The 23672-nt window shown below is 48.3% G+C and overlaps 1 protein-coding gene across 1 annotated transcript in view; it reads left to right on the forward strand.

Moving 5' to 3' along the window:
- The first annotated feature begins 1043 nt into the window (after window positions 1-1043).
- Window positions 1044-23672, forward strand: part of RREB1 (ras responsive element binding protein 1) — a 127163-nt gene continuing 104534 nt past the window's right edge. The window contains exon 1 of the mRNA XM_044917727.1: window positions 1044-1243. The gene's annotated coding sequence lies outside the window, so the exon portion shown is untranslated. The remainder of the gene's footprint in view (window positions 1244-23672) is intronic.

Here is a 23672-nt window from a genome sequence, read left to right on the forward strand (position 1 = left end):
CCCTGGCCCGGGGCGCCTGCGGAGGGCGTGGGGGCAAACCTGGGGCTGCGGTGGGGGTGGGGTGGGGGCCTCCACCTCCATCCATCCCGGGATGGAAACTGCGGTCGCCCAGCTAAAATCGGGGCGGGGGCGGCGGTGGGGACCCGCGGGTACCGCGGGCCCCCCCACTCCCCAGCCCGAGCCGCCGCCGCCGCCGCCGCTCAGTAACACGTCCCCAGGAGACTCGCAGGAGCAACACGTGATGTGTCTACTTATCAGGGTGAGAGGGGGAGAGCGAGTCTCCGAGCGTGCGGGCGAGGAAGCGGGGCGGGGGGCCGAGGCGGGGGCCGGGACGACGGCTGGGGCGCCGGGGTCGCCAGCTCCTCGCCCACCTCCCTCCCTGTGGGAGAAGAGGAGGAGGGGAAGTGACTGCGGAGTTGATGAACTTTGCACATCCAGAAACGCCATTTTGATTCCTTTTCCGGAACAAGTTTGCATCTCTCCTCTTTCTCTCCCTGAAGCCCACCGGTGCCCACTGCATCATGCCTGGGAGCCAAGAGCCCTGCCGGGCCGTAAGTACGCGCCCGGGGTTCCGGCTCCCAGTACTCGGGTGGCAGCGAGATGTCTAGGGCTGAGCGGGAGCGACCTTTTAAAGAACTTTTGGGGATGGGGAGGGTGAAGTGTGCAGAGCGCGTTGTACTTTTTAAACTCGGCGTTTCCCGGAGCCGAGGACCCGAGCGCCCCACGCCGCGCTACGTGCGCTCGGGGCGGTGGGGCCGGCCGGGGATGAGCTGGGCAGCCCTCTCCCCTCGGGCTGCGCGCCGGGCCGCTCCTCCTCCTCCTCCCCCCCCTCCCCCCCCCCCCCCTCCTCCTCCTCCTCCTCCCCTTCCTCCGCTCCTTTTCCCCTTCCCGAGCTGCCGGCTCTGCCAACCAGCTCCCAGCGCGAGCCGCCGCGGCCGCCGCAGCGCCCCGCCGCCAGGACCTGATGCGCATCCATATTAGCCGTCCGAGCGCAGGAATCCGGCCCGACCCGCGCCGCCGCGCCCGCCGCGGAATTTATTTTTAACCAGCACCGCCGGGACTCGGATGGTGCGCGCACCGCCGGCCAGAAACATCTTCCCAGCGCTGCTCTCCATCTTCCGCCCTCTCTCCCCCGACATCCTCCCCCCCCCCATGTGGGAGGGGAAACTTTTCTCCTACATACTTTCGAGTCCCTCTCGGGCCGAGAAGCGCGGAGATGACGGCGCCCGCCCGCCGCCGCAAGGTACCGGGGGTGCCCGCCTGGGGTGCTCGCTCGGGGGTGCCCGCTCGGGGCTGCGCGGTGGGAGCATCCGCCGCGCCCTGCTCCGCGGACTTTGATCCTCCCCGGCGGACGGCGCCGGCCGGGAGGGGGCCGCGGGCAACGCTGCGCCCTCCCCCGTTCCCGGCTCCAGGCTAGGGGTCACGCCGACCACCGCCCCCGGGTGACCGGGGGAGGAGGGGGCCGGAGCCGTGTCCGCGCGTATTGTTCCCTTGCCCTTCCGTTGGCGGTGTACGTGTTTTCGTGGGAGCCAGCGGTGTGGAGCGGAGCCTGCATCGCGGGGGGGGGAACCTCGGCACCCGGCGCCGTCACGAGCACAGGAAGGAGGCCGGGAGCATCCGAGGCGGGGCCGGCCGCCGGGCCCGCTTCGCCGCCCAGCTGTGGAGCGCGCTCGGAAACTTTTGTCCGCCGCCCGCTGGACCAATTTTTCCCGAGTTCTGGGGCTTCCCTTCCTCCTCCCATCCCGGCTCGCAGCGCGGAGCCGGGGCGGGGGTGGGGGGGGAGGGCCGACGTCGAGGGGCAGAGGACCCAGTGCGCCCCCCCCCCAACCCGGCCTCGGGCCCGGCCCCCGGCGCCCCCTCCCCACTCGCGGTCTCTTAGGAAACTGCGACCTTAATGGTTGCTAAGGAGCAGGGGAGGTCCTTCCCGTCGCCGGCCCCCTCCCTGGGAAGCGGCGTGTTTTCTGGAAGGGGCCGAGGGTCGCGTCGAGGATGTGGTGACTCGCTCCCCGGCCGCTCGCGGGGCCGGGCCAGGCGCGTGAGTGCGGGACGCGGTGGCGGAGCCCACTTCTCTGCGGGGCCACTTTCTTTTTCGGGCGGGCGGGGGGGGGGCGGGGGCGGCCCCGGGCAGAGGAGGGGCGCAGGGGACACGAGGACCCGGGGGTCGCGGGGACCGGCCAGCGGGCGGGCCGGTTGACAGGCGCCGCGTGCAGCTCGCGTCCAGCGTCCGCGGTGCATCCGTGATGGGTTATAAAAGAGGAGGAAAGTATTTCTCCTTGCTCAGCAGATTTGCCCTCCCTCGCTCCTTACTGGTTAGAAGATAGAACGTGAGCCCAGATCCGGACGAGCAGTTCACATTCCATTACGAAATTCTACACGGCTTCAGAGCCAGCAGCAGCACACATTCGGGGCACTTTGGCGTTTTTTCTTCTTCTTTTTTTGGGGGATGGTGGTGGTGGTGGTGGTGCCGAGAGATAGCAGGGTGAATAAAAAATACAACTTTTTTTGGTACGCTGAGAAACCTGTCTGAGGGTTTTCATCAGTAGAAAAATTAAGCCTCGTGCTTGTTTTAGAGTTTAGATTTAAGCCTAGCCTTTTAAAAAAGTCAATGGAAATAAAGTTTGTCTGTTGGATAGGGATGCTGGAAATAGCGAGGTATTTCGGTCTCGAAGAGGAGACTTGAGATGATTTCTGCAAAGGCTGAGTTGCTAATGTGCATCCCATATTTTTGAGATCTTTTTTTCTTTTAGACATGAAGTGGTCTGTGCATGCGCATGAGTGTGTTCTGAAATAAGTTTAGTTTTAGTGGAAGGTGGAGAAAAGGGAACTGCAGAGCAGAGAATGGTTTTTGTTAGTTTTAGGGTTGTTGTTGGTTTTTTTCCTTCTTCTCCCCATAGCCCTTAAAAGCATCCTCTAGACCTGGTGCTTCTTCGGGTAGGCAGGTACGGTTCTAAGACACAGTGTAACCCGGAAGTCTAAGTTAGAGGCTGGAGTCCTGGCAGAAACTTTTTTTTTTTCCCCCTTTTCTTAAACATTTAGTTCTGTGCTTCCTTCAAGAGTCACACAGAACTTTTGAAGAAATGGGTTCGAAATTAGTCTTCCCAAAAACTCATGCAACGGTGAGCCACTAATGTTAGGGGTTTTTTGTTGTTGTTGTTGTTTGTTTGTTTGTTTGTGTTTTACCTCTGCATTTTGGAGGGACCTTTCTGGGTACCCGCCGATGGATCCTGCTTTGATGTGTTTTGAGCTTTGGTTACACTGATGAATTAAACATTTGAATGTCTTTTATCAAGTTTTAAATGTGTGAAAAAACACCTTCTCTCCCACCCACCCCCACTTTTACAAAAGAAAGGGAGAGCCCTTTGATTTGGTTATTTGTTTAGCTTGTGCTCCATTTTAGGTTGTTAATGAACTTGCACTGTTTACCATTCTTAAAAATACTGCTAAGCAGGTTGCATTTTGGGATGTTTTGTTTTTAAAGGATTTGCTGGTTATATGGTACTTGCTGCTGATGCACATCATTCTCTGGGGTTTTCTAGATGACTACTTAGTTTCTCATCAGAAATTCAGAGCCTCGGCCCTTATGGCAGACAAGTGTTTGTTCTGTGATGGGGAAGATGGGTCTGACTCAGCACAGGTGGTGCATCCATTCCTAACTATTTACATCATCCAACAAGTGACCTTTTGATTGAAGGGTCTTTTATTTTAGATATCTTCAGGCAGACTCCTGAGATCTTATTTGCATCCAACCCAGGTATAGAATGTTGAAGAAGGAAAACAAACCTCCCCTGTCAGTGGGCATCTGATCGAGTTGTTTATTGGTTTATCTGCTGTCTCGTCAGGCAGCAGCTAGTTGCCATGATGTGGCTTGCATTTTTACTCTTCAATTTTAAACTGCTGTGTTGATCCACTTCCTAAGGTCAGTTTGGGAATCTTTGCTTGCTGTCTTTATGCTCAGTTGTTAACATCATTTATTACTTTCAGCAAAGGAAAATTCCTGGTTAATGATGTTAAAAAAAATTCTACCCTTTTAGGGTTTTGTATGATATAATTAATATAAATTTAACTTCTACAAAAATTGGTTAAACGTGCTCACTAGAAACAGAAGTGAATCCTTTTGATGTTTCTATTCATTATCCTTCTGAAAAGTAGGTGGTGCTTAAAAGGTCATAGGATAAGGGTTGCTAAGCAGCTAAACAGAAGGATGCTAAAATTAACCGAGGCATTTTTGAAAGGGAGTCCTTCCCTGTTTTACATTATTTACTAGATTTAATTAATTTCTGAATCCTCCATGTCCTCTGACCTAGGAAGGTAGGCTGTTAAGTTTGTTTTGTTTTTGTTATCATATTTAAATAATCTGTCTCTCTTTTGTAAGTGTCTTTTAATTGAAGTTCATGCTCTCTGACCAACTCTGGTGTCAGATGGCAGCTCCTCTGGGCGGACTTCTTGTCTGATACCCATGTGTTCAGGTTAAACCTCCCCTTCCTGAGGATATACGTGTGCAACATCACCTTAGTTCATTTATTCATAGCGGATTGTTTAGTTTGTTTTGGAAAATCTAGCTCATCCACAAAGTGATGTCTTCCATTACTCTTTATTAAACAGATTTGCATTCAAAAGATAGAAATGTAATATAGTATCAGTAGAAAATATGCAATATAGTCCCTCCTGATAACAGGACAATCGTCGTCTTCCCCCTTGCCTGAGATTAGATTAGGCTTTGATAGGACTCCACCTCCCCATCTTAAGTTTACTCAGCCCAGTTTTCCATACCTTTTTGAAAATAATTGTATTAGATTTGGAGTATCTTTGGAAGGGTAACCAAATGTAAAAAAATAAATAAATAAAAATAAAAAGTGTGATTTACTTAACATTTCTGCTGTGAGTAGGTGTAAGGATCTTGAAGTTGTACAGTGAGATAAAATGGTTGCAGTCTCAATTAACTAAAGCCATGGTTGGGAAGCATCATCTCTTGGTTGAAAGGCAAGCCTGCTCAGTCAGAGGTTTCCCCGTCTCAGAGTTGCTTCTGTACATCTGACCTACTGAACAAGCAAAGTTGAGTAACATTTTTTTATATCCAAATATAATTAAGAAACTGGGTGGGTTCTTTGGGAGGGGGCAGGGTGCGTGAGTTCTCATTCTCGCTTTCTCTCTCAGACTTAGTGATTTTGCGTAGAAAGAGGCAGGGCCCTCTTCAAAAAGCAGGGGTCAGATTGTGATTTCCACGCCCCGGGGGGCCTCCCCATAAATCAGAGGTAAAAGGTGTACCATATGAAACACAGAGGGAGGCACACGATGTGCTTTCTGAAATGCATCACTTATTTTTAATTTCCCCACTCCCATAGAAGGCAGAATAGAGAGAAAAACCATCTGCTGCGTTTTCACCACGACTGAGGTAGCAGAACAAGGAAGGTGGCGAGGGGGGGGGGAGCAGTCAGGGAGACAGACTTTTTATGTGGGCTGCCCTGTGGGACAGTGCCGCCGACTGTGGCGGTCTTGGGGTCTCTGGTCACCTTCGGGGTGTTCTCCGTTTGCTTGAAGGGAAGCCAATGTGGAGTAGAGCCAGAGACTGCTCCCTGTGGGTTGGTGGAGACCAAGGGAAGCCTGGGAGGAGGGCTCAAGGAGCAGTTCTTTCACTTCCTGGTGCATCTTGTTTCTGATGGTACTCCAGGGTACAGGGGAGCCCATCGGCCCATCAGTGAAGGTGGTGGCCTGTTGAATAGGTGCTTCAGACAAAAGAAGTGGGAGAAGGTGGAGATGTTTGCTCAGTGTGATTTAAGCAAGTAATGCTAAGAGAATTTGAAAGCCTCTGTAAAGTCCCCAAGACTGGGGAGACTGGGTGCTTCCTGCCCTTGCAGGATTCACCTGAGGCCTTTCAGACTCCCTGAGGGCGGGTGGTCCTGATAAGGTAGAGACAACCCAGGGAACACCCCCCCCACCCCCATTTCTTTGTCCGCCAGCCAGACTGCAGCGAAAAAGTCTCAGTGGGGGTAATTAGATAAAGCTTTTAAATGGCTCTATTTGTTTTTCCCCTGGCTTGCTTAGTATCTCTTTTTTCCCCCCTTTTTCAGAGGCCAGTGGGGTCGGATGGTCCAAAGAATGTTTGAGGCTTAGTGGCCTAATGAGTTTTAAAATTTCAGCTTTCATGAGAGTGTACCTTTGGCAAAGTCTTCACCCTGCTTTTGTGAAGGCCTTGAACAGAGATTCGGATTTTATCCTCAGAGCAAGAGAAACAGCGAGGGTTAGGCGGGTATATGAACCCATTTTACAGCTGTGCCAATTTCCACTCTGGCTGGTAATAAGCCTAATCCCAGTCTAGCTCCATACGACACCTACTTTTTAAAGTCCGCTTAGCCTCAGAACACTGAGCATTAAATATGTGCCTGTCTGTGTGTTTTAAATGAGACCAGATCCTTTTCACAATAATTCTGTGTTGAATTTGAAGATGTAAGGCAATTAAAAAGCAACTTTTTAGCCTTTGGCACATCTCTGTTGATGAATGTGATTATACGCACTTTTTTTTTTTTTCAGTAGGTTTTCTACCTTCTGGAATTATTGTAAGGATAATAAACGTTCCAGAAACTCAAAATCTATATATGGAAGAAAGTGGTATATTTTGAGCTCAGGAAGCTTTGTGGGTATCCACTCTGGATTTCCTTTCCAGAATTGTGCACAACTCCAGGACTTGAGGCAAAATTCGCCTAGGGGTTTATGTTCCACTTGAGGAAATGCAGCACTTTCTTTGCTTTGGGTGCCGAGAGACAAACAGAACGAGTCAATTTTTCTTAATGAAGTTCACTTCGGGGTGGATTTTAAGGACAAGGCACGTCCTCGTAAGCTTTGGACTCCCCCTTTAAAGCATGGTTCTCAGAGTTGGCGGTTTGCCCCCAGGGGCATTTGGCAATGTCTGGAGACATTTTTGATTGCCCTGCTTGGGGGGGGCAGGGAGGGGTGCTACAGGCCTCCAGTAGGTAGAGGCCCGGGATGCTGCTGCCCATCCCACAGTGCACCGGCTGGCTTCACAACAAAGAATTACCTGGTCCAGAATGTCAGTAGGTGGGGGTTGACAAAGCCTGCTTTAAAGGTACAGTAGTCGTGGCCTGTGTCCTGTATGCAAGTAGCCTGGGTGTACTCCGTGGATTGCATGTGATCTCTTTGCAGATCTGAAATTTCATAAAGCAAGTGAGCTCCCATTACATGCCTGTAAGATACCATGGTTGGCACATTCAGGGTTTCACAGAAAATTCAGGGTTGGGGCAAACATTAAGTGGCATTAAATATATTTAAAAACCCCATAGTAAATAAAAGTTCTAGAACTCATCTGCTCCTAAAACAAACCAGATTTGTTGGCACCGGGAAGCTGTTCCGAGTCACTTCTTCAGTTATTGGGAAACTCGCTCTGGTGCTGTCATCTGCCAGTTCTCCCTCATGTTTTAAGTTATGTGGAGTGTATCTCTCCCCTCCACCCCAAGTGTTTGAATTAGCCTTTACTCGCTTGACAGTCCATGTTTTTGCACTTGTAAGTGCAAAAGAAGTCTCCCTTTGTTTTGTTTTGTCAAGTTTCTGCAAAATTCTTACATAACTATCCACCCTTTTTACAGGGCAGCATTTGGGAACCGGTCTTATGTCCATACATCTCCTCTTGAGGGGTGGCTGGCAGGGATGGGGAGGGAACGTGGGGGAAGACACAGTGGTTACTTTTATGTTCTCAGGACTCCTGGATCTCACATACGTGAAAAGGTAGTTGATTTAAAGAAACAGAACGTGGTGTATGAACTTGAAACTGAATTTCCTCAGGCCCAGAAAGGTCTAGGATAGGGACAGGAGTGATCTTGAAGCCACAGGTGCCACTTACCTTACCCTTGTTCTGTGTCCCCCGTCCTCCCCCCTCCCCCCGTCCAGGCCTGTGTCACAGGGGCAGGAGGTGAGGAGCTGAGAAGGAGGCAGGAATAGAGGGAGAGTGAATTCCAGAAAGGGAAGGGCTGACTGCCCCTGGGATGGCCTCAGCTCCCACTGACCTTAGATAAACATGTGGCTCTCGAAGGTAGCTTTTTTTTTTTTTTTTTTACATCCTAAACCTGTGGGTAGACAGTAAGCATCTGTGCACATCTGTTTGTGCTGCTTTTGCTCAGGGACCTGCTCTGAAGCCACCTTGGCCATCCTGTCCCGAGTAACAGGAGCCGTGGATTCTAGTGCTTTTCTGCCCTCTCCTCTAGCCTATAATCTGGCAGCTCCCTGCCCTCTCTCTCCATTTACAGCTTTTCCCAAGCCTGGACCTTTTGTCACCCAGCTCTCCTGCAGGTGCCCCAGAGGTAACTTGTAGAAATAAAAGTCCCCTCCCTCCCTTCTAGAAGGTGGTCTGAAATGCACCGTCCACCGAGTCTTCCGGCCAGGAAGCCCTGCCATCCTTGCTTGTGTCTGTCTCAGTCCTGAAGTTCAGTGAGCAGACCCTCCCGGAGACTTCTCTCCAGTGGGACTCTGGTATTGGCTCTGCAAGACCCCTGACCTCAGGTCCTCATCATGTCGCAAACACCTCCTCAGTTAGCTTCCCGCCACCCGTGTTTCCCTGTTCCAGTTCATCCTCCACTCTGCTCAGAAATTCAAGCTGTGCATGGTGTTTGCCTGGTGAAAAACATCTCTTGGCTCCCTGTTGTCTACAGGAAGAAATCCAAACTCCTCAGCTTGGCACCCGAGGACCTTCATCATCAGCCTCCAGACTGTCTTACTAGTTTCAGCTCCTGCCACTTCTCTGCGTCACTGACGCACTAAATGGTTTCTGACCGTCTCTGTGTTCGCTTGTGTTCACTCGGGCTTTCCCCATTCGCTTATAGCGAACAGCGTGTCTTGGATCTTCTTTTGAGACCACTCTTAGAAGCCACCTCTTGCAGGGAGAATCGGCTTCTCCATCCAGAGTAACTCTTACCCCCATCTGTCCAGTCTGTCGTAATTTACCTGTTGACATGTTTTCCCCACCTCAGGAACAGGGAGGGACTTTGACTCTTATTTTTCCGCCTTCTGTACCTAGCTCAAGAATTGCATAGTAGGTCACTTGGATCCATTTTCTAATACAAAAGCAAGAGTTTTTGGAGAAGTGCAGCCTGTTTTTGGAGAAGAACACATATAATTTGGTAGCTAAGTCCTAAATAATCAGTACAGATTGAGAGAAAACAAAAGTAAACTTGAGTTTTTAGCACACCCATCACGCAGAGACTTGGTGTTAAGTGCGCGCTGGTGGAAAAGAATTTCGAATTACAGAAATTTTAAAATAAAACTTTGCTCAGCTTAATTTACTCGAAATTAAAGAGAAAAAAAATCGTTGTTAATGCCTGATTGCACTAAAAGCTGTCTCACTGGGGCCCTTACTAATTATAACCACTTTTCATGGCTCTCGGTTTGAAGTTTATATTAAATAGGAGAGATGGGCACACAGATCAAAGACCAAAATCATTTCAGAGCTCCAACGTGTGGGCCCATTTTCTCTGCTTAGTTAGATTTTTGTTTCATTAGTGGTATGAGTTAATAGGAGTGTTGGTCTGTGTATAATTTAACTTTTCTTTTTTCCGTTACTCCTTGGATTTAAAACAAAATACCAAACCAGAAACCTACAGAGCACAGATCTTGCTTTATTTGTGTGTGTGTGTGTGTGTGTGCAATATCTGTACTTGATAGAAGTTGATTATAGATCATACCTACAGAGAGAATCATTTCACTGTTTTAGGGGAGCTAAGACACTCCAACTGTTTTAGGGGAGCTTCCTTTATTATTTAAAAAAAAAGAAAAACCCACTTCTGAATACACAAAATCATCTCAAATTGTTTAAGTTTCTTTTAAAAGAGGTATGTATAGCTTCAGAAATAGGGGAGATACCAGAAAGATAGGGTCACAGAGAGAAGTGTTTTGCTTATGGACCCTTTTGTACCTAAAAAAATTTCTTAGAACTGCATAGGTGGAAGGTCTTGGTATCCTTTATACAAGATGAAATCCTAGCTGATTAAAAATATATTCCTACCTTTAAATAGTCCTGTTGTGCTTACCTGATAACTAGAGTTTAGGCTCAGATCTAGCAGATACACTCAGATCTAATAGTCTAACTCTGTTGTATTTCTGAGGAGGCTTATATATTTTCCTTTCTACTGTGGAAGACAGATTTCTTAAAAGTCATTTCTCTTCCACTTTAGGGCTTTTAATTGTTGTTTTGAGGGATAATTATATAAAACTGTTTAGTGAACATCTCAAACAGGCTTCCCATGACTTGGTTAGTTAATCCTGTGTTGGGTTAAACTGTTCTTCTTAAAATTTTAAACTGAGTATAATTTAAAAGAGGCTTACCTTGTACATCTCTAAACTTTGTATTTAAATCATGAAAATAAGGTTTCTGAGAACTATTTGTTGTTCAAGAACTCATTAAGCTTCACAAGCCCCTTTTCCTAAAATATCATGTTGGAGTCAATATCAGACCCCATCTGCTTTCAGAAAACAGTTTTTCACCCCCACATTTGCCAACTGCATATTCTTAAATTTTTTTTTACATTTACAGATCTTTGATTTTTATTTAGTATTTGAATATATGCTATGTGAAGGCTGCAATAAACACCAAGAGTGCTAGTAGGAGAAAGAGACATTGCTAGTAGCTTCATGGAGGTTGAAAAACACCCGAATGGTGTTTTCACCATTGTGAAATGGTGGTCAGGTACAGTGGTTGAAGTCATGTACTTCGGTGCCAAGTGCTAACAGTGGAGTGTAGAACAGGAACATACAAAGTTTAGCCTCTGTGTGTCAGGAGGAGGATAAAGGATACTGGGAGGCAGGTCAAGGAAGGCATCCCGTGGAGCTCATATATGAAGGATGGTGGAGGGAAGGAAAGTGTGTTGGAGAACAGCTTATATAAAGGCCCTGAGGTTGGAGGGGAAGGGGGGGTGTGCCCACTGAATCGAGAGACACACGAGAGACATGCAGCGTGTGTGTGTGTGTGTGTGTAGGGAAAAAAGACACAGAAGAAATGAATGACAGCCCAGTGAGGTAGGTAGGGGGCTTCAGCACATTGTTTGCAGCCCACAGGTATTTGGAATTTGTCTTAGGAACTTAAAGGGTGTTAGGCCAAGGAATGGCACGATGAGATTTGCATTTTCAAAGATTATTCCTGCTCAGAGTGGAGAATAGACTAGACGACAAGGAAACTACTGTTTTGCCTTCCGTTTGCAAGATCCCTTAGAAGCCTTTTTTTTTCAAAATTTTGAAAACCAGCGGGAGCTTGGATATGGTGGCCGTAGAGGTGGGGAGCCTGGAAGGCTTTGATAGAGATCTAAGTGGCCGGAAGGATGGGCTCCTGGGTGGTGGGGTAGCATGGCAAGGGAGAGGGAGAGATGGCTTCCAGGTCTCTGGCTTTTGTAGTGGGCGAGTGGGGGTGCCTTTCGCTGAGATTAGCATGCTGGATAAAGCAAGGTTTGTAAACACGGTATGTCCCCTGTTCCTTAAAGAGGGATTTTTACGGTCTTTAATACTTGCAGCATCTTCTTTACTTGTACTGTTTTAATTGGTAAAACATACACGCCTGGCCTGGCAAAAAGCATGAAAAGTACAACCATGTTTAAAAAAAAAAAAAAAAGGTGAGAAAAGAAACAGACGACTAGCTTCCTCCTTCCCTCTTCTTCCTTCTTTCCTTTTAATTTCCTGATACCAAAAGGAGATGGCAGATTTTCTTGTAGATGACCCGAGCTTCTGAATGCTTTTCAAATGAGATCTACAACGAAATCTTGAGCGCATTTAAGTTTCTGCTTGGTTTAGTGATGCTTGATGTGTTTGACTTGTGAGCGTGAGGCTCGGGGGAGGACGCTTTGGGTGCGAACCAAGGTAGGACTCTCAAAACTGCCCGAGCCTTTGACTTAGGAGTGTCACGACTCCTTCACGACCGGATTTTCCAATGTATTTCTTCGTTTCTCAGGGGTCACCTGATGCCCTGCGTGTCTCAGAACTCCATCAGCATTTTGCTGGACCGGTAATCTGTGAAAACAAAGTTCATTCAGTAAACAAAATTTGCTGCTGTATCTACTGTGCGCTGGGCTTTACGCTAGATCTGTGGGTGTCAAAGGAAAGGATTTAATCCCTGCCACAAGGAATAGAGCTTGTCCCCACTGAGCGATTGTCTAGCCTGTATTTGAACACCTCTGACGATGGCAGCCTTGCTCCCCGCCCCCGAGGCAGACCTTGGGTTTTTACTGCGTTAATTAACTTTTTTTTTTTTATTCTCAACGCAAACAGATCTTTGTGGAACAAGATAGAAAGTGACGTGTTTTCCACTGAGTTGGTAAAAACTAGAAACCAGAGTGCAGGCACGCTGCCTCTTATGGTCTCACCCTCAGAGCTGCGTCCGAGTGCCACCCACACTTACTTTCTCCTGCGCTGGAAAGTCCTGCTTCCTGAGGGGGGCGCTATATGCCTCACCTGCCTGCACAGCCATCCCCTTGTGTGCGAGCTGGGACCCCATCCCTGAAGGTGATCTCGCAAGAAAGCATTAGCAATGCTCCCAAATTGGGGTAATGCTTTCTCTGACGTTATACAAATGACTCATCAGAGCCTCAGGTGAGTCCTGGCGTGTCCCAAAGATGCTTCTCTTTTATGGTATTGATCCTGACCAAGGTAACCCTAACATCCCGTGGGGCCCCCGATAGTGCTGTTGTTCGCCCACGGTGAGATCAGCATGATTTTCCATCTCTTGCTCAGGAGCTTGGGTGTTTCAGCATCACTGAGACCATCAGTCCCATTAGAACAGACGCCACACTTTATCCCAGCCCTGTATTTGATAAGATGAAGCAGTTAGGGTTTTAAAAAAAAAAAAAAAAGGGAAAGAAAAAAGAAACTCCACAAAGACCTTGCCCTGTTTCACTTCTTTCTAATTGACATAGCTTGGTCAGGAGATGCTGAAAACTTTAAAACCTGGGTGTAAGCATGTTTTTTTGAAAATTGGAATCTTCAGGTACCTTGCAAACAACTCAGTCTTCCAGCCTCACGGTGAGGTGTGGATTTGGGGGTCTCACAAGAAGTTTGTTGCAAATACAGCTTACTAGATAGTGGCCTTGTGATGGATATCCAAAATAGCTGTCAGTAGTATATCCAGTGGCCGATAATCTGGTGACAAACACACATAATCTCACTTTTGGATAACCCTTCCGTAACTGCAGACAGTGGTGACCACACACACTATCTCTTGGGCAATTTATTTTTCTTCAAACAGTTGTGTTATTTGCATCCAGCTGCCCCTCATTGAAGGGCTCGGTGGTGGTAGGTTCCCTAGGTGTTGGGGTGTTGGAATGTCCCCTGTGTGGCCACCTTCTGGCTATATTAGACCATCTGCTGTGTTAAGATTAAGTGGATGAAAGTTTAATATATTTTATGTAAAGCTCCTGAAGAGGTTAGTGAAACAAGTTAACAAAGAGATACATGCTTTAGCATTTTAATGAGCTTTCTTCAGAGAGTTTCACACCGCTAGAAGGAAGGCCAGGCCGTGGGATGTTCTCCAGGCTGTCTGTGACATGCCCCTTCGTTGTGAAGGCAGGGCCATTGTTGTCTTGGGAAGAATGTGGCGTTGGGATAGGTGCTGCACGGAAGTGGTCACTCTGCCTTGGAGGTGGGTGAGTCCCAGGCGCACGTGGTCGCTTCATGGCAGTAAGCACCCTAAGCACCGAGAACCCGGGTGGTTACACCTCTTCTCATTTTCATTGTTGTTCTTGTTTCCTTTTCTGAGCGGTGCTTGATGTTGACGTGGGTGATGATCATGGCGTGTGGGTTGAAGCTTGCTTTTTATCAGTCCACCGGAGAGGAGAGAGTGTGTGGTCACGATCCATGCTGTGGTATCCTCAAGAAAAAGCATGGGGGGGGTTGTATATGTCTGGGGGAGGGAGTGTGGTCAAATCATTGTATTTGGAGAATGTGATCAGAGCAGCCTGGCGCTTTGGGTCATTGTCATCTAAATAGTCCCTGGAAGTTTGGAAGTGCTCCTAGCTGGCCATCCCTGGGGGGTCTGCTAGTAGCTCATGTCTCTCCAGAAAGCTGCATACAGAGCAGTGCACCCTTAGACAGCAGGAACTGGGATGTGGTCATTCATAGTACAGAGGAGTCTACCTAGGGTGCATTTAAATAAGTTCAGCAGACCGCATTTGGGTTTAGAGACCACCTTTGGTGAGAAACATCACTAGTCAGGGCCCTGCCTATGTTTGCTTTAAATCAGCTAAACCAGAAGTTAAGTCTTTCAGTTTCTCTTCTGCCCTTGCTAGACTTAATCGATGACTCCAATCTGATAACAAAAATCTCAAGTCCTTCCACTTTAATTTTCACCCTTTTTTGATGGTTAGGCTTTTCATGTGGGAAAACACTCAGCGTGGGTACCCGGAGCCGCAATGACAACAGCTAACCTTTATTGAGCATGTACAGTAACTGTTATCCTCAATTCTTGACACGGATCGTCTCATTCATGCCTCACAAAGACTCTTTGACCTGATGATGTAGGTCAGTTACCCTCATTTTCAGAGGAGGAAATGGAGACCCAGAGGGGCCACCAGCTAGTGGGGATCAAACTGGGCAGCCTGAGTCCAGAACCCACGCTTATAGTCACTGCTCAGCAGCCTCTCATGATGACAAAATATATTCATCAAGTAAATATCCCCTGAAACCTGCCGTGTGCAGAGCCCTTTGGTGCCTGTCGAGGGAAGCGTGTGTAGGAACAGGCACGCGACAGCGTTGCTGGCTTCTGGGAATAGCAGGTTATCCGGTGTTTGACAAGATGAGTTTGATAGACCATGACTTCGGTGGAAGATCAGGAGGGGAGATGTGTGATTGCTGGAGTGAGAGGCTTGCAGAGGTGGTGTTGGTTCACAGATCAGATGGAGGGAAGTGGCTGTCCCCAGAGCCTCGGGCCAGCACTGTAGCAAAGACCCAGGGGTGAAGCCCTGAACAGACCTTTCTGGAAGGTAAAATTTCCCCCAGATCTCCAGCAGAGAGGTTCCAGTGGATCGGAGGTTGTCTTTCACATGGTGAGGGATGCCCCCAAAATGAAAGAGTCCCGGGCTTGGACTTGGGGCTTCGGCTGGTCCTCCGTGTGGTGGATCGTGGGGTGCGTGCCTGTCTCTCAGGCTCTTTCTTGTGGACACCCACTTTCAACCTCACTGAAAGTTCTGGAGCTCTGCTTCAAGGTAAGAGTAGTATGTGGGCCACTTTGGAAGAGCCTGGAAACCGTCAGCTCTATAATCAGTTGTGTTCCTTTGGGTTTTTATTTCAAGGGCTGGTCAGCCTTGAAAACAGGTCCCTTGTTGTTTTATGTTATAATGGGTTGTCATTTAATATATAAATTCAGTATTTTGCCTCAAGGTGTTGGGGTTCAGGACCAGTGACCTAAGAGGCCTGGGGATCTGTGGTAGCTAGTGAAGTGGGTGCGGCAATTGATCTAATTATTGACCTGATCCTAAAATTTGTCCATATTGAAGGGAGGTAGCCATTGGGAAGTATCGTTCTTTTGTTGCTTTGCTTTTTAAGCAGCGGGAGCCCTGTGGACTGGAGAGCAGTGATAGAAGGATGTTCTGTCTCCCTTTGGTTGTTTTTGGGATGGAGGTCACCATTGTGCATTGATCCTGCCCTTTTTGGGGGGTGCCTGAGCAAGTTATGGGAACGGGCAGATCTTGAATTGCAATGAGCACTTAATGGTTTGTTTCCTGTTTCCGGTGGGTCTGTGGAGAAGGATTGTTTTGAAATTGGTAACAAATAGGAAATTTCAGCCTTGTGTGCCACCAGCTCAGTTATAACCAAGCTATCTTCTGTTTACTGCTACCATCCTCATCATCCTCCTCATTTTGCCCGTGGTAATTTGAGTTCCAGGAGAAGAGTAGTGACAAGAACTCCGGATTGGGAGACCAGCATTCTGTGCTCCTTTTCTCCTCTGTAGGATACCACCATCAGCTTCCCCGCCTCGGGAATGGGAATCCCTTCTGGGACACTTTCCCTGGGTACTAGGCTCCGGGGGTGCAAGGATGAGTAAAACACGCTCTTACACTCACCAGTGCATCCCAGCCGGCAGGGGCCCCGGGGCAGGCAGAGCACCTGGGAGTGGGAAGTGGTGGGGGAAAGAGGAAGTGATGTCTTCAGATGTGAAGTGCTGGCCATGCGGAGAACCAAGGGGGTTGGGGGGAGGGACTGACTTCTAGGCAGAAGAACTGTGTTCAGTCCCAGCCCCCCAGAGTACAGAAGGACGGGGTTTCTTTGGAGCCGGGGTAGGGCAGGAAGTGGAGCATGGCTGGAGGAGAGGGTTGGGGGTGTTGAGCTGAGTTAGGCATGAGACAGGTGTTGAGATGGGATTTCTGGAAAAATAGACGGGCTAGGGTGTGTGGGCAGTGGTAGCCATCACATGCTTCGAAGTGGGGCCATGATGTGAGCGGCTTGTCTTAGAGAAAGTAGACTGCTAACCCTTTAGAAAGGGGCAGTGGAGGAGACATGTCCTGCAAAGTGCAGAATGAACTTGGAATTTGGTGCCGCATTTAATAGAATAATTTATCCCCGCCCCCATCCCCTCTCACCCCCGTGAGATTTTTCTGCCCAGGGTGTGGTGCGGGCTGCCCTCTGAAGGCTGAAATGATCGGAGAGTGGTTGGATCCCTGTTTCAGCAGATAGAACCCAGGCCAGCGATGTGTCAACTCCCTCAGTTGTGTTTTACTCACAGGTGCTTATTTAAGCTTATCAGGTAGCGGAATTAGACCCTGGGAGTCAGAGGGGACTATTTAGGCTATAACTATAATCACCAGTTTGTCGGCTGGGAGTGAATGGGCTGGGAGAGGGAGCAGGCTGAGGGCTAGCTACTGTGCAGTCCCAGATGACCTGGGGGTGAGGGTTTCGGGGGCTGAGTGCTGCTGTTGGAAACTGTTCCTAAGGAGAAAGCCACCTAAGCAGGGTGGGCTAGTGGGTCCTGCTCACGGGAGCATGTGCACTCACACGGCCCTGCCCCTCCGGCTCCCCGCCCCCTGCCCAGATTCCAGCCCCCTGTCTGAGGATGATGTCAGCCAGGACGGGGAATCCTGGATGCCCAGGGCTTAACAACCCCCAACCCCGTGTGCGTGCACGCGCGCGCGTGTGTGTAGGAAGTCAGATAGCAGGCCCCAAAGACCATCAGTGGTTTATTCACTGTAGTAAGGACACGATATTGCCTTTACTCGTAGGTTTCAAAGTCTTCCGCCCTCCGGGGAGGACATGTCCAATTTTGTATGTGTGGCTTGATACATTTCAAAGCCAGTACTCCTGGACTGAGGGAGTTAAGAGGGCTGAGAAGAATGTGGGGAGGCCCCCTCGATTCGGGAGATGGGACACAGCACAGACCTTAACGTTAATAATTTCTGTCACCTAAAACTGATTTTCTAGGTCACGATGATGTGAGCTGTGGGCCACCTCCTGTGTTTGGTTTTGTTTCTGAACTTGTTCTCTCATTTGCACTAGATGTGAGCTGGAGGACGTGGAGTCCTGGTCCACTCTAGTGGGGCTTTGGGAGATCAGCAGGGGAACAGGGTGGGAGGCACCTTCCTCCTGCTTGTGTGACAGTCAGAGTGCTGGTTCGGGAGGGAGTGCCCTTGGGTCAGCCCCGAGCCTTGTGGTTGCGTGCCTTCCTCCATGGATGAGGAGGAGGTAGTATTCCCCTCTTTTTAGGGACAGGACGCTGAGGCCTAGTGGTGCTCCTGTTTCTGAGGTCATGCAGCTAGTGTCAGACTGCTGGGAAGCTTTCTGTCCTGGCCCGTCTCCACCGTCTTAAGGGACGTGCTTTTGTTACGCAAAATCGCATTACACCTTGGTACCCGGAGAGCTCCTAGCCAGCATTTCTGAACCTTGATTTGATTCATTTGTCTTGATTCCTGAACAGTTTGCTTGGATTTGAGCGGAACAGGATATTTGAACGCCTCAAAATTTGCCTGAAATAGCCCTAATTGAGCCAACTCCCTGCGTGTAGGGCCCTGGGTTGAGGCATGGTGGAGCATGGTGGTTCTTGCCTTTGGTTTACACTGTGAAAGGAATTTGCACTGCAGTGTGGACCCCAGGCCGAGTACCCGTGGAAAGCTGAAGGCCAACAGAAGAAGCCAAAGTGTGGGCTGAGGTCCAGGCAGGAAAGGGCAGGTGGGGTTTGGAGTTTCAGGTGATAATTTGGGGTTGAGGACCGCGTACTGGAAGATGGTAGAGTTGGAGGGCTATCTGGGGTGGGGTGGGGCAGGGCAGAATTGGAGCTTTCCTTCCGTGTGGGGGAGGGAGTCCTAAGGTTTTGAGCAGAGAAATGACAGGTTGGACTGGACTTTGGAGACATCCTCAGAAGAGGGAGCGTGGCCGTGTCTGTGCGTTGGGTGGCTCTGTGGCTCGCTTCACTGTTCCCTTGTGGCCTGAGGCAGAGAGTGCATCCCATGTCAGCTGGTGCTGGCTGCACCAAGCGGTGCACAGGATCTCTGCAGTGCCCACAGCCACTGGCGTGATGTCTACACACAGGGAGGCTTTATTTTAACAGCCATAGATTTGTTTAAAAGCTGAATCACATATTCTGGCTTAATATTTGACTTCCAAGTTACCAACTCCAGATGGGCTGCCCTCAGGAGGGTGATGGGTAGAAGGAAGGGTGCCCGGGGCAGCAGGAGACCTGGTTTGTTAGAAGGGTTCGCTTCAGATTCCTCCGGTCTACTCTGTCCCTCTTGAGGGCTTGTTCGCTGAAATTCTGTATCATCTTTATAATGTTGGCATATTGGTTTACTGAAGGTGGGGCCGGAAGGCTTTCTTGGCACATGGGTGTCCCGAGCTGTGGTGTGTGGACACCTGGCCCGGAGCACTGTGAACGCCTGTGTGCCTGTGGCCCCCGGGACCTGAGCCAGTCTGCCAACCCCACCCCGCCAACCCGGTTTTCCAGTCTGTGGCCGTCTTCCGTGGTTCCTGGTGACAGAGGGAAAGTGGTGTTGTCTGAGAGGGATGCTCTCACCTGCCCTGACTCGGGGGAGAAAAGGCGGTCTGGATGCAGCAGCTTTACTGAGGACTCCCCCATACCATTTTTACCCTTCCCGGCCAAGCTGCCAAGTCTAAAGCCCTTTCCAGCTTTTCCTTTGCTCTTCGGCCTTCGGGTGAGGCTGGAGGTGCCTGAAAGAGAGGCAGCCGGGAGCCAGGGCCTGCGTCAGCCACACACGCCAGATGCCACCCCTGTGATGCAGATTCGGTGGAGCTGTCCCTGTCCCAGCCCACCCCCCCAGGACACACTCTGCACTGGTGTTCGGAGCAGAGCGCTCCTCCTGGCTCCCACCTGGATGTGGCCTCCCCTTTGAGCTCTGGCCGTGGGGATGCCATTCTTGCCCCCTTCCCATTCGTGTCCCTAGTCATTTTGAAGAAGCAGATACATACCGTCGTCCTGTGCTGCCAGTGGGGTAACTGGTTTTCATGCATCGTCTCCATAGTCCTCACAACGGCCGCACCACGCTGGTGTCTTTATTCACAGCTTGCAGGTTCAGAAGATGGGGTTTGAGGAGAGGGTCCTGATCATACCAGGTACCCGTGGTATACAGGACACTCTGCGCTCCCCAGCTTTTGGTGCTTGGTCTCATTTAATCTGTGTGTTGACCTTGTGAGGTCATTGTTGTCTCCATTTTACAGATGGGGAAGCTGAGGCTGAAGAGCATTTAAATCACTTGCCTGGGGTCACTCCAGCCCTAAGTGACAGAGTCAGAATTTGAGCCCCGGCCAGTGTCCTCCAGTACACGTGCTCTTAATCTTTGCTCTTCTGTATTTAAGTAGAAATTCCTCCTTTGGGGCCGACTTAAAGCTGATCGCGTCTTTTGGATTTGTTTTCTAACACTCTGCATTTCTAAAAGGGAAAGAGAGGGAGCTAATGTGTATCACGTACCCCACTAGAGTTTTAGGCACATAGGTTGTGTTTTCCTTATACTAGAGTCTAAGCTCCATGAGGGTTTTTTGGTCCTTTTTATCCGTTTTCTCCATCCATGATGCCAAGCACCGACCACAGTGCCGCGCAGGTCTGGGTGCTCAGTCAGTCCTCCGTGAATGAATGAATGAACCAGGCAGGGGTTCTGTTAGCATATGCTGGGGAGGGGGGCAGTGAGGCAGAGTTATGTGACTTGCCCCTAGGCACACACCACAGTTAAGAACAACTTTTGCTCTTCGCACCACAGATCTTTTGTTTTTTAACAGATCTTTTTTACACACGTAAAATTTAGGGAGTAATCAGATCTATCGTAGGGCATGATATGAAACACTATAAATACTTACCCAGTATCTGGCACAGAGTAAATATGGGATGAGTGGCTTTGCATTTGCTGTGTTTCCGGTCGCTCTTCTGCATATGGCTTCATCTGGGGCAGGGTTGCTCTGCACATCAGCAAAGCTGAAAATTTGCTAGCCCCTGAAACTTTTAATTTTATTAATCGAATGTTCCTATCTCTGCTGTACTCTCTGTGAAGCCATAACAAGTAGAAAAATTGGTGAAATCAGTTTAAATCTACCCCAGGCAAGGGGCTATGACTAGCAAGAGTTGATTCAATTATATTGGTGTCTGCTTTGTTTCCAGTCAGAATGTCGTACTGGATGGAAGGGGCCTGAGGGGTCATGGTCCAGTTATTTCCCTTGCACCCCCTTAATTTACAGGTGAGGAACCTGAGGCCTGGAGAGATACAGGGGCAGGGCTGGGGGGAACTCGGGCTTCCGTGTTAGGTTCTTTACAACGTCAGCAACCCCGCCAGGTCTGGACTCCCAGAGATTTGTCCTCGGTGGGATTGTCTGAACGCTTATGTGGGAGCCGCCATTACTCCTGCTAAAGATGTTAGTGAGTAGATTGATCAAGAGCCAGTGACTGAGAATCACAGTACTATGTAAACATTTCTCATTTATAAAATGTTTGTATTTACTGTAAATAATATGAGGGAGTGTAAAGAACATAAAACCTCCTGGCATCCTGTGACTCAGATTGCAAAGGAAATATTCCTAAATCTTAAAAAATTGGTTTTCCCCATTAGATTTGTGTTATTTTGTTGCCCATTTAACTCCTACTCACCATAGAAACGTCTACATGAACAAAAAGGAGGAAAAATCTAGTAAAGTGCAAAGGAAAGGAAAGTAAAATTATTTATTTTCCTGAGTTAGAAATAACTTTAGTATATGTCCTTCTAGATGGCTGATGTGGATGCATACACATACCATAAAAATGGTATTCATTACATTTGTGGACAGTAAGAAGCCCAGTTTTGCACATGCCTTTATACCACCAATCTATTAAAGATTTAATGTGATATGGTCAGTATTTGCTGATGTATTTAAATATCCTTTGACATGAAAATCACATTATTCTGATGTGGCATAATTTGGTGGGAGGGCCAAAGGCTAATGTTTTCATTATTTAGCATTCCCTGGGCATTCACCTTGTGAAAGGAGGGACAGTTATCTTCCTAGGTTAAATGAAACCAATCTAGGATTAAAAATTTTTACTGTAAATTAATCAGAAATTGATTTATTCTAAAGAGGAGAACACTAAACAGAAAAAAAATATTTATTTTTTGATTAGTGTCTGATCTGTTATTACTCTAAACAAGTTAGTCCACTGATGAAAAACATTGAGCAGTTCAAAAAATCCTTTTTAAAAAATTTTTTTATTATGTTAATCACCATACATTACATTATTAGTTTTTGATGTAGTGTCAAAAAATCCTTCTAAAGGGTCAAAGTGTCTTGAGAAGAAGATGTTTTCCATCCTATATAGGACATTGTATTATGAATGTTCCATATGATGTGACATGTAATTTACCTGTGGTTGTGTTTTTAACTGGGTATTTTGCTTTCATCAATGTCATGTTATTTGGATATTTTAGAGTAGTTATTCCCAATTTTTTCCAATATAAGGACCTGTTTTCATGTAAAACCTTTTCTAGAGCAAGCATAATTTTAATTATAGATTCTGTTGGCAGGCTCTGACAAAAAGTTCCTAAAAACAGGGGCGCCTGGGTGGCTCAGATGGTTAAGCATCTGCCTTTGGCTCTGGTCATGATCTCAGGGTCCGGGGATTGACTCCAGCTCAGCAGGGAGTCTGCTTCTCCCTCTCCCTCTCCCCCTGGTTGTGCGCTCGCTCTCTTCTGTCTCTCTCTCCGTCTCAAATGAATAAATAAAATCTTAAAAAGAGAGAGACTCTTAAAAAAAAAAAAATTCCTGAAAACAACAGGGTTCATGGAATTTATCTTAATTTATCTTAATTACAATCTTCATACCCTTACCAAATAATAGTACATACATGTGTATGATTTACTTGGTTTGTAGATGCTTGATGAGCATATGAATAAGTGGACCCCCTGAAATAGCTCCCTGGAGGCACCTGCCCTAGAGGAAGATAGAGCCTACATACAAATAACTCTAAGGTCTAAGATTAGGAAATTAACAATTAGATCAGTCCTGAAGGGCAAGTCCCCAACTCCAGGAACAACTGTGTAGGTGGAAGATCTGGGGGCCATTCTATGGCAGGTTAGGAGGATGCATTTCATTCCACCTGCTCACTCCTGAAGCTTCTGGAGGTGCCACCCAGCCTAGTTGTCATTATTTTAAAGGAAGGAATGTTGTTGGAAGAGTAAATTGAATCTGAAATACTTCAACAGACCTTATGGCATATCTCCTGTAGCCCTTTTAATTAATTTCATATGATCTACTAGAGAGAGGGCTGGATTTGTTGGCTAGGTGACTAGTCGGGTTCTACACGCAGCCCAGCCTTGATTATGGTTGAAGGAAAGAGAGGACACTGTATACCTCAGTTTCTCCATCTGTAAAATGGGCAGAATCTCTTTCCTTTATCATACATACGCTTAGTAGGTGACTTAATGATGCTCCCAGGCAGTGTTTTCTTTCTTTTTAATCAATAGAAGCGAACAGAGAAGGCTTTGTGAGGCTAGACGTCATTGTCCTTTCATATCCAGGGGAAGGACGATAAAACTAGGGAAATTCTGCGTATCCTGAAAGGTTCTTGAAGGCCAAGCAGCATCCAGAGGACCTGCCAGTGGAGTGAGACCTTCCTCAAAAACCTATCTCCATGCTCCTGAGGTTCCGTTTTCTTCTCTTTAAAATGAGGGTGTTAGTGGCTTAGTAATTGTTCAGTGGTGACGCCTCTTAAAACACTCTTCTTGGGCTCTGACAGCAAAGTCCTTGCCTGCTTCACTCCCCAAATGCGGGTAGAAGCAGCTGCGTCCTTCCTGATGTCGCTGTCTGATCGGGAGGAAAATCATCCTGAGGTTTTTCTAGGAGTTAGGGCCAGGAGCAGGTATTGTTTCAGGTTTATGTGCTATCTGTGCATTTTCAAAAAATGTCGAGTGGAATCTTCATTTCAAGCCTATATAGCCTTTTCAGGTTGCTCTAGGGACTCCTCAGGAGTGTCTTCGCAAAAGAGGGTGTACAACCAGCCCACATCCGCTGAGCCTGGGAAAGAGCAGGGTTGGCGACTGCCCAGAAAAGACTTGTAGTGTGGATTTTCTGCAGATTATAAAACTGGGTTTTTGCAAAGGAGGCAGGAAGAACTACTTTCCTTAGGTGGACTTGAGTTGGCATGTGGCTAGAGTCGCCTGAACTCAGTAACAGGTGCACGCAGCCGCGGTGATGCTTCCCCAGGACGCGGTGGTTACTTTTGATGAACAATGACCTCA

Source organism: Neomonachus schauinslandi, chromosome 8, assembly GCF_002201575.2.
Source record: "Neomonachus schauinslandi chromosome 8, ASM220157v2, whole genome shotgun sequence".
Lineage (NCBI taxonomy): Eukaryota > Metazoa > Chordata > Mammalia > Carnivora > Phocidae > Neomonachus > Neomonachus schauinslandi.